Raw genomic sequence first — 14,566 nt, forward strand, 5'->3', positions numbered from 1 at the left:
TTCTCTGCTTGAGGGATTCCGCTCTCATTCTCTCTCTGGGCCCCTTTGTTTCCCTTCCCAGGTCAGTGTGCTTAATTATTTCATTTTCACGTGTTTACTTGTTTATCCCATTTCCCGACCAGAAAGTCAGCTCCAGGAGGGCATGGCCCACATCTGCTTTTCACTGCTGAATCCCTGGTGCTCAGCGTAGTGCCTGATACATAGCAAATACTCAACAAACACTTTGGGGGTGCACGAATGCATGAATGAGAGGCTTCGCTGGCTCCAGCCATCCGTCCATTTATTCACTCGACAGGCACGCTTTGTACATCTGTCGCAGATCTGGCTCTCGTCAACCCAAATAACTCCTTTTCTGCCCCAAGGAGCTCCCAGCCTGGTGGTGGGATGCTGGAGACGCATCCTTTGTGCAACGCGCCCTGACAAGGGCTATATCCAAGGTCTGCGGAGATGGAGTTGCAGGCAGGATCACGCTGTGGCAATGACAGGCACTTAAGCCAGAGAAATGGTATATGGTCTGGCAGGATTTCCCCAGCCTGAGTCAGGGGGCCCTAACTGCCCTGAGGCGTCTGCCTCTGCCTCTGCTGACAACCACGGCTGCTTGTTTCTGCTAATATTGCAGCAGGGTGCATCTATAGAAGCGATCTATAAAACACCATTTACAGCCATAACTAAACCACAAAAATCAATCCCCAATGCTCACTCCCATCAACAAACATGCTTGGAGGGCCCCTCCTGAGGAGGGGGGGGCGCACAACTTTAACGTGCCACAGGAGATACAGGGATGAATGAAGTGAAAGCTCTGACCCAGGGGGCTTCTAATCTCCCTGGGGAGACAGGACATGTGGGGAGGGGTGATTAGCCACACGTAATAAAAGTGTGTATGCACGACCCTGTAGAGTAGCCACCAGCCACGTGTGGCTGCTGACCGCTTGAAGTGGGGCTAGTCTGAATTGAGAGATGCTACACATAGAAAGCAATATACTCATCAGCTTATGAAAAAATATATAATCTCAATTTTAAAATATTGATTACATGTTGAAACGGTAACATTTTGGAAGAGCTGGGTTAAAATACTATATTATTAAAATTAATCTCACCTGTTTCTTTTACTTTTTATCTATTTAAAAACATTTTTTTAAAAGGGGTGCCTGGGTGGCTCAGTCAGTTGAGCATCTGACTCTTGATTTCGGCTCAGGCCGTGATCCCAGGGTCGTGGGATCAAGCCCCGCGTGGGGCTCCGCGCTAAGTGCGGAGCCTGCTTGGGATTCTCTCTCTCTCTCTCTCTAATATAAATACAATGAAAAGAAATTAGAAACGTGTTTTTAATGTCTATTTATTGTAAGTGACGGAGAGAGTGCAAGCAGGGGAAGGGGCAGAGAGAGAGGGAGAGAGAGGGTCCCAAGCAAGCTCCGTGCTGTCAGTGTGGAGCCAGACATGGGGCTTGATCTCACGACTGTGAGATCATGACCCGAACCAATAGCGAGTGGGTGCTCAACTGACTGAGCCATCCAGGCGCCCCTCTTACATTTTAAAAACGTGGCTGCAGGGCGCCTGGGTGGCGCAGTCGGTTAAGCGTCCGACTTCAGCCAGGTCACGATCTCGTGGTCCGTGAGTTCGAGCCCCGCGTCGGGCTCTGGGCTGATGGCTCGGAGCCTGGAGCCTGTTTCCGATTCTGTGTCTCCCTCTCTCTCTGCCCCTCCCCCGTTCATGCTCTGTCTCTCTCTGTCCCCCAAAAATAAATAAACGTTGAAAAAAAAATTAAAAAAAAAATAAAAACGTGGCTGCTACAGGGTGTTAGTGCTCAGTTGGTTGAGCTTCTAACTCTTGGTATTGGCTCAGGTTATGATCTCACAGTTGTGAGATCAAGCCCCACATCCAGCTCCACACTGACCGCATGGAGCTTGCTTGAGACTCTCTCTCTCTCTCTCTCTCTCTGTCTGCCCCTTCCCCTACTTGTACTCTCTCTCGCTCGCTTGCTCAAAATACACACACAAATATAAAAAAAATAAAAATGTGACTGCTAGAACGTTTAAAATGATACCTGTGTGGCTCTCATTACATTTCTATTAGGCTGGTCTAGGAGTGGAGGGCACCCAGCGGTGGACGGGTAGCCTGTGCTAAGACAGCTGGGAAGAATTCTGAGGAAACAGAACAATTAGGAGCAAGCAAGAGGGTGGGAAGGGATGGGAAGACATTTGAGAAGCTTGATCACAAAGGAAGGAGGGAGGATGACAGCTCAGGGAGGCAACAGAGTCCTAGGAACAATGCACACATCACCCGAGCTCTTCCTCCCCCTCCTGTCATCTTCCCAAAAGACGAACCTTGGGTGCCTCCAGTCACCCTCCCATGCGTTAACTCTAGAATAAGGCTCTTTTCTCTCAGTCCTGGGCAATCCACAGTTGGCCACACGTGGCCAGTGATCTGGGTTTGGATGCTGAGTATCAGGTAAGTAAAATCCCTATTCACGCCGTCCATTGCAAGAGCGGCCCCCATTACCCCTCCCTGATTCCCAGCACAGGGAATCTGGGCCCTGGGCAGAGGGCAGTGATGGGGGAAGGGAGGGAAGACCAGGGACACGGAGGCAGGTGGAGCTGGGGGTTTGGTCCATGTTTGAGATGGGGAGGATTTCTCAGAGGAGCAGTGTGGCCCAGGAGGGGGAAGTCAGCCCCAAACCTGGCCAGGCAAAGCTTCCATTATGGACCTATTTCATCAGGGGAAATCAGGCAGCCTGGATCGGATATTCCTGCCTCTTCCCTCCCACTCAGCCACATAGAGAAGCTGTAAACACTCAAATGCAAGGATTAACTCTGCATGTGGTGTCTGGGACATTGTGAACAACTCTTGGGGGTTGTGTTTGTGTCTGTGTTAGATTGATCTTTTTAACCCCAGCACCTAGGAATGAAGCTTGGTACACAGCCAGTGTTCAGTAAATACTGAAATATAAAGGAAGGAAGGGAGGGAGGGAAGAAGGAAGGGTGCATGAGTGAATAAATGACAAATCTGTGAAAGCACAGAAGCAGATACTTGGAATGGGCTATACTCGGTCTAGGCTAGATTTCTGGATGTGGGTAGCAGGAAGGTTTTCTCAAGGGCAAGATACCAGTGTCCCAGTTAGAGAACTGATGCCCAGCACAAAGCATTCCACCATCCTACCTCCCTGCCATAGGGCTCTGGGCCCACAAGTTTTGAGACAGTGTATGTCCAGGCTCTAGCCCTTCCTGGGCTAAAGCTCTGTCCCTGGTGTCTTATCCTATTAAGTACTTCTTTAAAGCCCCTTAAAGCCTCTGTAAAAGGAAAGATAATGTGAAGAATTCCAGAAGGGTTGGATAAGCCTGACTGGGGGGTGGGGGTGGGGGCTGAGTTCATTCCTGGGACAGCAAAGGAAGAGCGCCCCAAGCTCATCAGGGAGCCTGCAGTTTTCCCTTATGGCCACTGGAGGGCACTTCGATCCTGAAATACCAGCTCTTCACCGCTTTTTTTAAATCATCCCAATAACGGTTGTTCTCTTGTGTTGAATATCTAACACAGTGCCAACACCTTAAAATATATATATTATCTCACTTAATACTCACTATAATTGTGAGTCATCTTGGCTGTGTAGGAAAAACCGAGGCTTAACGAAGCAAAAGAATTTACTTAAGTTGGATCAGCTAAATATCATTTGGGGGGCTCCTGGGTGACTCAGTCAGTTGAGCGTCCGACTTCGGCTCAGGTCATGATCTCACCGTTCGTGGGTTCGAGCCCCGCGTCGGCTCTGTACTGACAGCTCGGAGCCTGGAACCTGCTTCGGATTCTGTGTCTCCCTCCCTCTCTGCTCCTCCCCTGCTCACACGCTGTCTGTCCCTCAAAAATAAATAAAGATTAAAAAAAATAAATAAAAAACATAAATATCATTTGAGAGTAAGAACTTGAATCCAAACCCTTATTACCAACGATAATCAACAAATGTGCAGGGGTGCCCAGCTGGCTCTGTGGGTAGTGCATGAGTCCCCAGACTCTTGATCCCTGGGTTGGGAGCTCAAGCCCCACTGTGGGTGTAGAGGTTACTTTAAACAGAAATGAATGCACATGAAGCAGCAAAGGGGGCTGGCTGAGTAGGAGCGTAGAGAAGAATATGTTCTTCTCAACACAAATATTGTTACTGAACAATTTATACATATACAGAATTGGAAGATGGCTTACAATTTGTACATTTCATATGGTAATGTTTTTTTCCCCCCTGAAATGATGTTATTAAATAAATGGAGTGTTTCACAGTTCATGGGTGTCTTGAAGGAAATGGTCATTGTAATATAAGGCAGAAAAAGATAATTTTCATTTCATACTTAAATAGCACTTTACAACCTACCCAGAACTGCTTTAAGCACTTTATTTACATAAAGTAACTCAATTAATCCTCAGAGCCACCCTCTGAGGTATGCACTGTTATGATCCCCATTTACAGACGAGGAAATAGGAGTCTCAGAGAGGGAAGCAATCTGCCCAAGGGCAGTAAGAGGCAGAGCTGGGATTAGGGACCCTGGCAGTCTGGAATCTGTACAGAATCTATAGTCTGGAATTTGGGAAATTAGGCTGGAGCTGGCCTGAAGAGGGGAGGGCTAAGAGTCCCTTGGGAAGGAATGCACTAGGGAGGTGAGGGTATTGCAGGCAAAGGGGAGAGCATTAGCAAAGGCCTAGAGGTGGGAAAGTGAGGTGAAGAGTCAGGCTAGTCTGAGGCCGGCGGCCCTGTTTGGAGGCCAGATGGCAGAGGCCTGCGCAGTCAGAGCTTCCCTGGGCCTCCTAGAGGTGGGAAGAAGAGAGGCACTGCAGGGGTGCCTGGATGGAGTGGGGGTGCTCCAGTGCTGGGTAGAGCTGAGGCCACCCTGCCCCCACCCCTCTCCAGGGACCAGCGTTGGGGAAGTGCACTCTGTGCTCAGGAAACGGTTGGATTGGATTACAGGGAAGATTAAAGGAGCTAAATTGGGCCTGGGGCTGGGGGAGGTGTCTGAGAAGGGGACTGCAAAGGGCCAGCAGCTGGCTGGCCCCAAGAGGCTGCTGGGAGCTAAGGGTGGGGGCAGGGATCCCACACCAGGCAGGAAGTCCTTCTGACCCCAGTAACCGGAATGTGGGGTCACCAAGCAAGGGCATCCTTACTCAGATGGAGCTGGGGGAGGGTGGGGGCAGAGACCCAGAGACCAGAGGGGTGGGGTGGAGAGACCATGGCAGGGGCGGAGACAGACCCTGATGGTTGAGGATTGAGGAGGGGTAGGAGGAATGGCCTGGAGAGGAAGGAGAGGGGGCAGAGACCAGAGAAGGGGAAGAAGCTGGGCTTGGAGACAGTCTGAGCCCCATCCTGAGAGGGTATACGGCACTCCAAGCCTAGTGGCTGGGAAGAGTGAGGCATTGTTGCTTGTAGGGTGTTGGTGGAGAGCTCCTGGCACAAAACTGAGGAGTACCCTCCCACAGTCCCAGCGCCCCCCTCCTCTCCTCCTAACCTCCCCCCCACCCCATGCCTGATTGGCAGCACCAGCTGTGGCCCCTCCCAGCTCCCAGGGCAGGTGGTCAGTGGTCTATTCTGGTGCCAGGGTGGCTGGGGAGCTTGGGGAAGGGCAGAAGGAGAGCCTGGCCCATGTCTCCAAGGCTCGATGGGGAAGGGGCATAAGGGGGGCTTCTTGGGACAGTTAGGGGATAGGGTTCTGACTGCTCTGGGTGCGGAGAAAAAACTCCAGTGCTCTGTTTCCAACAAATTGTCTCTCGGGATCTTTAAAGTTGGGAAGGGGGGTGTATCTGAGACATCTCTAGGTGGCTCTGGGGCCTGAGAGCTGTGGCAGTGGGAGTCCTCAGCAGCTGACCTTGGACCCCAGGATCCAGCCCAGCCCCCAGTCCCAGTCCCCCAGGCAGCCTCTCGAGGACAGAATGGGGCATGCTTCTGCCTGAGGCCAGCTCCCAGGCCAGCGGGGGGCAGTCTGGGGCCAGGGTGCATTCAGGGGATCCTCTCCAGCTGGCAGGGGAGCCCCAGTGCCTGGCTGGCCTGAGGGTAGCACTGGGCAGAGTGACCCCCACCAGCCTCTTTAATCCCTGGATGGAATATCCTCAGTGCTCCCAGGTCCCATGGGATGGAGGCCAGACCCCATATGCTGATGGGGTCTGACTCCTTAAAACCTGCCCCCTCCAAGCCCAGTCCCCTTCCTGGAGGGCAGTGGGGTTGGGGAGAGGAACAGCGTGGAAGGTTGAGAAGGACTTGCCCACCACTAGACAGGGGACTTTTCAGTGGAGATCCCTGGATGGGGCTGAGTTAAAAAAAAGGAAGGACCTAGAGCTGAGGCTACCAAGTCAGTCTGTGGCAAGGCCTTAGAGACGCAGAGAAATGAGCTGGGTTTCTAGGAGCTATCAACTTAAGGTTCAACCCAGACTTTGTTTTTACTTGCTATGCAACCTTAGAGAACTTCCCTAACCTCTCTGAGTCTAGTGTCCATAACTGCAAAATGAGGATAATGGTTACTTCCCCATGTTGTAAGGATTAGAGATATGGTGATTTTATATGGCAGGTGTCCAGAATACTATGCCTAGTATACGGTAGGTGCTCCATAACTGGTAGTTATGTTGGGCATGGTATTCTGGACACCTGCCATATAAAAATCTATCTCTAATCCTCACAACACTGGGAAGTAACTATTATCCTTGTTTTACAGATGAGTAAACTGAGGCTGAGAAGGGTGAAGTAACTCACTCAAGAGCGATAGATCCAATTTGACCCCAAGCAGTGGTCCAACAGTTGCTTCCCAAATCCCACCCCCCCCCCCCCGCCCCACTCCTTACCCATACCTCTGTAGGGTCAGATGGAATTTAAGCCACTGGCTGGCTCTCTGGACAGGTGTGAGAAGATAGAAAGAGGAAGGACAGGGGCTACAAAAACACTGAGGGTTCGAGAAGGGCTATCTTCTGGAACCCACGACTCACTTCCACTGTGTACTTGGATGCTTTGAAGAATAAAGCATCCCACTCAGCCGCTAGAACAGCTCAGAGTGCTGTGGTGGGCTGTGGTCTGGACTGGCAGAGAAGGCCCTAGGGTCTGAGTGGACCCCAAGATGACTGTGACTCAGCTGGCTAGAGGAAGAGGAGGATGATCCTATAAGGCTATAGATAGCAACTGTGCATAGTGGCCATGTGAGGTCATTGCCAGCCTGCTCAGGCCCTGTTTAAAGCACTCCACAGCCTCAGAGTGATGTAGGAAACCTGGAAAGGGCCCAGGACAGCAGAGATATGACCAAACTGGAGGGGCTGAAACCAAAAAAGCCTGTGAGGAAAGATGAAAGGAATGGGGACGAATCAGGGAAGGAGAGGCGGAGTGATGGCACTAAGAACCTGCCAGAAATCCAGGGAAGAGAGGAAGCTGCCTTTTCTATCTGGTCAAATTCTAAGAAAGAAGGGGCTTGCATTTCAGCAGAGGGATTAGAGTCAGGCCTTGAGAGGCTATCCAGTGTGTGAATCCTTGGGCAGGTGAAGGAGCCTGTGAAATCTTGCACGGAGGTCGGAGCAGGGCGGAGTGCCATCGGACCCCGTCTCAGGGGCTCTTGACTTCCCTCTGACACCCTTCACCCCAGTTCTCAGACCCCTTACCCTCTTCCACCCAGATACACCCTAGTGTGGTCAAAGAGCATTTCTCCTCTTCTGCTTGGGGGTTTCCGCGGGGGGCGGGAGGGGTGCATGGCTATGTGGGGACAGACAGCTCCTCTGCCTCGGTTCTCTGTCTCTTCGGGAAACGGCTCAGGACCCGGCGCCATTTGGAGAAGTTTAGAGGCATCCCCTCCAAACTGCTGGTAATCGTGCTGAGGAGAGAGATGTGTGGGGACAGCTGGGAGAGTCAGCAGGACACAGGGCTGTGTTGTTTTGTTGGGCGGGACACCCCCGGGGAGAGGGAAGACAGGAGCACCTACAGGTTTCAAGGAACAGGAGGGCAGGGAGAACGTATGTCTAAGGAGGATGTTGATCCCATTTCTGCTGGCTGGTGTAGCCACGTCTCATCATGGGATTGGGGCCATTCTGTGGCTGTGCCAGGGAGCTGGGTTCCGATTGATGGTGAGTCTGAGAGGCTCCCAACAGGGCTGCCCCGGGGAGGCACCCAAGCTTTGATTCAGAAGAAAAAGGCCTCTCTCACTCCTCTCCTTGGGGCAGAGTAGGGAGGGATGTCCAGGATATTTCACTTTAAGCAAGGAGAAACTGACACCCAGAGAAAGGACATAACAGTCTGGTCACACAGCTTATCTGGATCTGGCCTCCCAACTCCCAGCCATAGGCTGCTCTCTGCACATCAGAAGGCCTTCTGGGGGGACCTTCTTCTAATGCTACTGAAGCCCCTTCTCCTTCCCGGGATTTGACTTTGGTCCCCTTCCTCTGCTTCTCCATCTCCTACCCATGCGAGTAGTGACACCTGAGGGGACAGGATGCTCCGGGTCCACAAGGCAGTTTCACCTCTGCCATCTCAGTGGCCCCTCCCCTTGAAGCTCAGCCTCACCCCCCATTCTCCCTTCTCCCCCCAGCCTGCAAAGTGTCCTATTTGGTAGAAGTTGGGGGCTGGGAGGAGGTGAGATTGGCCTCAGACTTCTCCTACTTTGGCAGAAAACCCTCAGCGTTCCATGTCTGTAAAAGGAGCCAGTGGGGCAGGCAGGGGGTTGGAGCTGGGCTGTGGGGCCTCCCCGGGGAAGGAGCTGGGTCAGCGGTGTGGGGGTGAGGAGGAGGAGGTGGAGGAGGGATTTATGAGAATGGAGGTGGCAGTGCCCCCCACCCCCCATTATGAAGCCAGGGGCTCAGAAAACAGCCTGGGGTCACATGGAGACTGGCCTGAAGGTCTTAAGCCAGTGAGAGGCAGAGGGAGGCAGATGAGGGCTGGGGGGCTGGCCCAGCCTGGGGAAGGGCAGCACGAGAGAGAGGAGTTGCAGGGAGAATCCTGACGCCACCGTCCTGCTGGGCTGGGCCCCCCAACTCAACCTCCCCCTGGTGATATCAGGAAGAAACAATTGCCTCTGGACATTCCTTCCCTTTTACAGTCACTCCAGGCTCCTCAGCAGCCTGTAGAAGGTTAAGCAGCCACTAGAGCTGAGAGGAATGGGCAGGGGGGGGGGGAGGTGGCGCAGGGAAGGGGGCTGTTGCCCAGGGAGAGCTCTGGGAGCGTTGAGGCAGGGAGGCACCAGAGAGCAAGGGCTCAGCCCTCTGCTGGGGACCACTCACCACTCCCTGTTCCCACTCCCTCGGCCCAGGGATTCAGGATATCAGAGGCTGAGGGGACCTCAGAGGTGACCTGGCCTGATCCCCTTTCACACCTCTGACTGACAGAGCCAGAGAGGAAATGAGACTTGTTCAGGTCACCCAAATGATTAGTTGGTGAGCCCCCAGGATGAAGACCCGTATCTTAGCCTCTGGCTGACCACCCCACACCCACACCCCCATGCTTGAGCTTACTACCTCCCTACCAAGCGGAAAGCTGAGGCAAGAGCCAGGGTTCCAGAGTTCACACCTGCCACACTGTCCCCAAGGCTCTCGTGCAATGGCTGCCTCCTGGCCCAATCCAGCTCTGGGTAGAAGCCCCATGTGTTCAGCTGGAAAACAGAAAGAGGGGGAGGATGGGCCCTGGAGAAAGGGGCAAAGGGAAAGCCTTGAAGGGGGGGCGTGTCAGTGGGTGGAGGAGGGGTGCAATGTGGGGAGACATCAACACTGTCTCCCACCTGGGATCCTGGGCCAGGCTTGGGGTATGAGGTGCTCCCAGACAGGGCAAGGTGGAAGAGTGGCTCCTGGTCCTTTTCTGCCCTCTTTCAGTTTTTCCTCAATCCAAATGCCCCAGGCTGGTCAGGTCAGCACCCCCACTCCAGCCACCCACCAAGGCCAGCCACCTGACCCCTCATCTGTGCCATCTATGGGATCTGGGAGGTTCTATGGGCAGTTCCAGGGAACCCTTTGTGAGGTTCAGAGATCTGCCTCAGTATCTACAGGCCCTCCAGACACTAGGTCGGCGTTCACAAGCCCTCCAGACACCGAGCTTAGGGGAAGGCAGGGGACAGCAAATGCAGAGGTCTGGCGGCTGGAAAGAGCCTGGCAGGGTCGTTCAACTGGTGTCATCCAACCAGTGTCACCCAACAGAAAAGAGGATGGTGTGGTTGAAGTAAGGTGTGCCCAAAGGAAAAGTGAATGAGCTGAGGCTGGCGAGGTGAGCAGGGCCGGTCCTATGGAGCCTTGGAGGCCATGATGACTTTGGGTTTTGCTGGTTTGTTAGCTCAGGGAAGGGAGAGAAACTGAAAATGATGAAACAGGCAGTCTCCAAGAGGAAGGTGTACTGCCCCCAAGTATTTGATCTGTGAAAGTGGAGCTCTTTTCACTCTGCTGGGCTTCCCGGTCAGAGTAAGAGCATAGCAGAGACACATCATGCAGGTTCAAATATAAGGGAATGTTTTCATATATATGTGTGTGTATATGTGTGTGTGTGAGTGTGCGTGCATATTACATATACATATATATATGTATTGGTATTGGAAATGGGAAGGTCCCCTAAGACAGACCATTTCATTCAGTGTTTTTCAGTATATATATTTTCAATATAATTTCAGTATTTTCGATATATATATATATATTTTAAGTAAGCTCCATGTCCAATGTAGGGCTTGAACTCACAACCCTGAGATCAAGAACCTCATGTTGTACTGACTGAGTCAGCCCAGGTGCCCTTAAGGAAATGTTTTCTAACAGCACAGCTGTCCGTTGTCCATGACGGAGATGTGTGGTACCCAATGACTCTTAGTGGAATGGAATGGGCTGCCTAAAGACACCAAGTTCCCAGGCAGTGAAGGGATTCAAGCAGGACCCATGCCTGCTAGAGACACCAGAGAGATTTCAACCTTAATTGAGAAGTAAGGACATTGGACTGGCTGACCTCGTGACTTTTGAAGTCACCTCCAACCTCAAGCTCCCAAGATTCTCCAAGGTCAGGGTAATCTGGGAAGATTTCAAGCAAAAGCAAGACTGTTTTCTTTAATTGGGTTGACAAAATGTATTGATAACAACCAGCGTACAAGACATTGTACCACATACACAAGTTTATAAATCGTCCCCTTTTATTCCTGAAAAACACTGAATGAAATGGTCTGTCTTAGGGGACCTTCACATTTCCAATACCAATTAGCTCAAAGTAAGACTGTGACCATAAAATAATCTATTTTTTTAAATATCTTATCAAAATTTATAAATTCAAAATTGTGTCCCCAGGATGTTCACAGCAGCATTGTTTACCATAGCAAAAGAATGGAGACAATATAAATGCCCATAAATAAAAAATTGGCTAAATAAATTATGGCAAGCTCAAACAGTGAAATACAAATGAGGATATTAAGAAGAATGACTCAAAATGTCCCAATAAAGAAAAGAGCAGGCACAGATAGATGGCTTCACTGATGAGTTCTACCAAACATTTCAGAATTAACACCAGTACTTCTCAAACTCTTCCAAAAATTGGAAGAGGAGGGCACACTTCCTAACTCATTGTATGAGGCCAGCATTTCCCTGATACCAAAGCCAGACAAAGACACCAAGAAAATGAAACTACAGACCTATATCCCTTATGAATATTGATATAAACTCTAGGGGTCCTGGGTGGCTCAGTTGTTAAGTGACCAACTTCTGCTCAGGTAATGATCTCACAGTTGGTGAGTTTGAGGCCCCCTTGGGCTCTGTGCTGACAGCTCAGAGCCTGGAGCCTGCTTCAGATTCTGTGTCTGCCTCTCTCTCTGCCCCTCCCCTGCTCGCACTCTGTCTTTCTAGCTCTCTCAAAAATAAACATAAAAACATTTTAACAAAACACTAGCAAACTAATTCAGCAGCATATTAAAAGGATTATATACCATGACCAAGTGGGATTTATTTCTGGGTTGCAAGGATGTTCAACATATGAAAATCAATCAGTTTAATATGCCACATTTACAGAATGAAGGGCAAACCCCACATGATCAATTTCATTTATAATAGCATCAAAAGAATAAGATACTTAGGAATAAACATAATGGTGGAGGCATAAGACTTGCTCATTGAAAACTATAAAACATTACTGACATAAAGAAGACACAGATAAATGGAAAGGCATCCTATATTCATGGATTGTAAGACTTAATATTGTTAAGCTGTCAATACTGCCCCAAGTGACCAACAGATTCAATGCAATTCCTATCAAAATCCCACAAATATGTTTTGAAGAAATGGGAAAATCCATCCTAAAATTCGTATGGAATCTCAAGGGGCCCCGAATAGCCAGAACATATTGAAAAAGAACAAAGTTGAAGGCTTCACATTTTCTGATTTCTTTTTTTTAATTACAAAAATTTTTAATGCTTATTTATTTTTGAGAGAGAGAGAGAGAGAGAGAGAGAGAGAGAGGACATGAGCAGGGGAGAAGCAGAGAGAGAGGGAGACACAGAATCGGAAGCAGGCTCCAGGCTCTGAGCTGTCTGCACAGAGCCTGAAGCAGGGCTCAAACTCACAAACTGTGAGATCAAGATCTGAGGCGAAGTCGGAAGTTTAACCGACTGAGCCACCCAGGTGCTCCTCCTGATTTCAAAACTATCACAAAGCTACGGTAATCAAAGCAGTGTGGTATTGTCAAAGGACAGAGAGATCGGCCAATGGAGTAGAACAGAGAGCCCAGAAATAAATCCTCACACATAGGTTGAAATGGTTTTTAGCAAGGGTGCCAAGACCATTCGTTGGAGAAAAGACAGTCTTCAACAAATGGTGCTGGGAAAGCTGGATTTTCACATGTAGAAGAACATAGTTGGACCCTTACCTCACACCACACACAAACATGAGCTCAAAATGCATCAAGGACATAAAACTGTAAAACTCTTAGAAGAAAACATGAGCGGTAGAATTCATGACATCGAATCTGGCAGTGATTTCTTAACTATGACACCAAAAGCACAGGGAATAAAAGAAAAAAATAGATAAATTGGATTTCATCAATATGAAAACCTTTTGTGCATCAAAGGGTATGATCAACCGAGTGAAAAGGCAACCAACCCACAGAATGGGACCTCTTGAATTTTGTGCCAAGTAGATTACCCATCCAGATAAATTAGTATTCTTTTTAGTGTGTCCCAGTCTAAATAGTTCCCTGAGGAGGCTAAACTCTTACTCCTGAGGTGCTGCCCAGTTCAGAACGTGTTTTGGAGCACTCCTCTTTCACCTGCTGTCCAAGACTTGGAGTGTTGTTTTGCTGCCCTCCATGGTAGCAAATTCTTGGGGTTGGAACTGAAGTTTGGAAACAGCCCCAAGTGGTTCAGAGCCAAGTCTGGTAGATGTTGATTTTGAATAGAGAATAGGTGACATAATTTATTTGTTTGTTTTCTACTTCATTTCACCAAGGAACTGAGATCTCGGGCTGGTCTGAAGGGCAATTTCCTTATGTGGTCTGGAGACTGTTCACAGAGAGGACTCCCAAAAATGTTCTGTCCTCCCTAGGAAATGGGTGCACAGTCTCCTACAATAGATTAGTCAGGAATGTTTGGCTACAAGTGAGAGGAGCCGGCACCAAGTGCCTTAAGTGAAAAAAAAAAAAGGAAAAGTTTATTGGCCCCAAAGTCAGGAAGGACACTGGGGGAGCTCACAACATTAAGGGAAGAGCTGCAGAACCAGGGCCCCAGGGGTTGGAATTTAGGACTTTTTGCCTGGCACTCTCCTCTTGAGGTGTCTCTGCTTCTCCTTGAATGTTGACCTCCCTTTCCTCCTAGTGCAGAAAGACCCCAATGGGCAAAAAACATGGTTGCCACAGCCTCCAGTTTAGTAATCAATGTTCCAGCTATAAATTCCAGGGAAGGTCTCTGATTGGCCCTTCTCAGGTCCAGGTCACCCGTTGAGCCAATCATTGCAGTCAGAGAGATACAGTTTATAATACCGGCTGGGAACTGAGTCACCTGTCCACCCATCATGTGCAGTGTGTGTGTGTGTGTGTGTGTGTGTGTGTGTGTGTAAGTGTGTAGCATTTGTTACCAAAATAAGAGAATGAGAAAGAAAGCTTGCAGGCTAGCTTGAATTACAACAAGGACGGTTGTTGCCTAGGATATGCTAAGGATCCACATGGTCTCTAAAATTCTCCAGGAGCCTACAATCTAGTTTGGGAGACAAGACACAAAAATAACCAGAACTCAACAGCTTGCACTGACTCCAGGCCTGGATAAGAATATCTGGAACTCCCCACCCACCTCATAGGCCTGTCTCCTGGATAAAAATTAGATACTTGGTGTGGAAAGACTTTGAAAAGACAGCAGTAACAAAGCCCTTTACAGTTCACCTGGCACATTCACATCCATTCTGGGGGCAAAGCACAGCTCTGGAGTTAGACTGCCTCAGCTCCCTGCAGTATCCCTGGGAATGATACTAGTTCCTACTTTATAGGATTGTTGGAGGATTGGGGGTCATGGGTGGGGAGTGCTCAGCACAGCGGGTGCTTAGTATGTGTAAGGTATTATTTGCATGCTGTTACCCAAGCCTCTTCAAACCCCTGTGGGGTAGATATGGCAAGGCTGACCATTTCCACTTTATTTGACTTGTGTGA

This window comes from Prionailurus bengalensis, chromosome C1, assembly GCF_016509475.1.
Source record: "Prionailurus bengalensis isolate Pbe53 chromosome C1, Fcat_Pben_1.1_paternal_pri, whole genome shotgun sequence".
NCBI classification, from domain to species: domain Eukaryota; kingdom Metazoa; phylum Chordata; class Mammalia; order Carnivora; family Felidae; genus Prionailurus; species Prionailurus bengalensis.